Genomic DNA, 2,621 nt, shown 5'->3' with positions numbered 1-2,621 from the left:
GATAGATAGATAGATAGATAGATAGATAGATAGATAGATAGATAGATAGATAGATAGATAGATAGATAGATAGATAGATAGATAGATAGATAGATAGATAGATAGATAGATTTGTAATCCTTAATTATTCATCATTTAATGCAACCATTTAGTTCGACCCCTTCTTGTTCTGGGTCCATATGACGTCACTGGACGGGCTGGGTCCTGATGCGAGTGTCTGGATGGCAGTAATAAGATAATCCGTCACATCATGTCATTTTTCCCAGGACGCAGATAAAAATAAAAGCCAGACTTGAAAATTAAAGAAGCGCTAAAATAAATTAACTTCACAATAAAATATCTAAACATTCAAAAGCAAAATGTATTGAAAAACTCGGGTGTGTTTTGAATAAACGGTAACATGTTGTACTGTGTAATATAAAGATCAGAGCACAAACGCACACGTTTGTTGTGTTTTTGTAAACATTTTTTGTGCAATAAGCTTTTATTTTGAAGACAGATCCCGGAAATCCTGTTTTGTGTCGCCTCTGTTCGGCTTGACGCTCCGACTCTGACAGTAGACGCTTCCTGTGAGAAAGGAGAGGCAGAGGGGGCATGGATGAAGGAGCGGAGGAGTGGACCGGGCCAGGACAGAGCTCAGAAACGGGTCTGAGGTGTCCTTGATGATCCGGAGCTGTGACAGACAGATTGGAGCTCGGGCCGGCCTGCAGCAAAACACATCACCGTCTCTAGCTGCTCCTCCGCGGACTGTTATCATCCAGCATCAGCCCATCTTCACTGTCAGAGTGAGTAGACTCCTTCTTATCTGGTTTTAATGGTGACCATAAGGTCAGCCGACCTCTTCTTGTGCTGCTGCAGAACACAAGCACAACCCGTTCGATTCGTGACGTGACCTGCAGATGGAGGTGAAGCCACGCCCCTAAAACGCCACTTTGTTTATTTTGCCACTTGGCGCGCGTGAATGAACCCTGACCTATTTAATGTTCACACACCCTTTATATGCTGTGAAGTCCAGTGGGAGACTGGTGGCCATTTTTATGTGCACGTGCTCGAAATGGTGAAAATATTTACGTTTTGTGTGATTTTAATTACTTCCGGTCTATACTGGTACAGCTACAGCTGCAAACACCTAAACACAGACCTAAAGTGTCTGTTAGCAAAATATCTCGATCCACTGGGCTGATTTTAGTGAAACTTACAGGAGAGAATCATACATAAACACCTGTATTTTGGAGTCCACCATATTTATGATGGCCGCCAGAGCTAATCAACATTACGTAACACAAATGGCTCTAACGCAGGCAATTTAGCAGCTTTGAGCTAAAATGTGATGGGGTGGTAGCAGAGAGTCACCCCCATCGCATACTCTGAGTGCTAAGAGCTCGCTCAAGTTCTTAGTTTTTTTATTTATTTCGCCAATTACTGTTGCAGTCAACTCTGTTAGTAAAATATGTTGTGAACTACTAGAAGGACTTTCATGAAAGTGTCAGAAAGTAATCATTGGATGTAAATCTGCAGGTGATTGACTTGTAGAACCCAACCAGTTTAAGATCACTGCCATGACCAGCTGATTTTAGAACACACAAAAAGGCCTGTACGTCCGTCAGTATCTGCAAAACTGAGCTAAAAGTTTGTGTGGTAGTTGCTGAGAGTCATTTACAACACACACTCCAAGCATCCCATCATTTCTCATTAGATTGTAGCATTCCTTGGATTTTAAATCCCCCACCACCTTGGATGTCAGAGTTTTAAACTATTCTTTTAATAATATCCTATATTTATCCAGGTGAAAGTCTTATCATGGTTAAAAATATCTTTTTCAAGAGAGACCTACAAACACGTCTTTTTTTAGCTGCTGCTCTCGTCGCCGGTGCGTTTGTTGTTGGATCTGGCAACCGGTGACGTCACCATGTGGTCCTGCAGTGTGCTTTACTGATTTTATCCTGCTGCACGTCTGCAGAACGGGGACAGAACTGCAAGGTCGCCGTGTGAGTGCACATCAGTCTGCGGCTGTGTGAAGCCTTCTCAGGTTACTGCAGGACCAGAAGGAGACTAGCACTTTAAATGTTCGTCCTTGTGATTTGTAAATTAAATTCAATATGTTTTGTTGAGTTTATGAGCTCCCGCTGGCCTCCGCTATTATGTCCCGACTGCTGAAGAGTGGAGTGAGCTGGTGGTGATTTATGCAGCATGCAGTACTCTGCAGAGTCAGCAGCACCACTTAAACACTCTGTAGGATGGAGAGACACAGCGAACAGTGTGGACATACAGTGGTGCTTGAAAGTTTGTAATTTTCTATATTTCTGCATAAATATGATCTAAAACATCATCAGATTCTCACACAAGTCCTGAAAGTAGATAAAGAGAAGCCAGTTAAACAAATGAGACAAAAATATTATACACGGTCATTTATTTATTGAGGAAAATGATTCAATATTACATATTTGTGATGGTAAAAGTATGTGAACTTTTGCTTTACTAAATGTTTCTGTTGACTGTTGATGAGTCCTGATCACCTTGGAGGAGTTTTAGTCCATTCCTCGTACAGAACAGCTTCAGCTCTGGATGTTGGTGGTTTCCTCACATTAACAGCTGCTTCAGGTCCTTCCACAACATCTGGA

The sequence above is a fragment of the Nematolebias whitei genome, chromosome 19, assembly GCF_014905685.2.
Source record: "Nematolebias whitei isolate Nwh7 chromosome 19, NemWhi1, whole genome shotgun sequence".
NCBI classification, from domain to species: domain Eukaryota; kingdom Metazoa; phylum Chordata; class Actinopteri; order Cyprinodontiformes; family Rivulidae; genus Nematolebias; species Nematolebias whitei.
The sequence above is the reverse complement of the archived record's forward strand: the minus strand, read 5'-3'. Positions refer to the sequence as shown.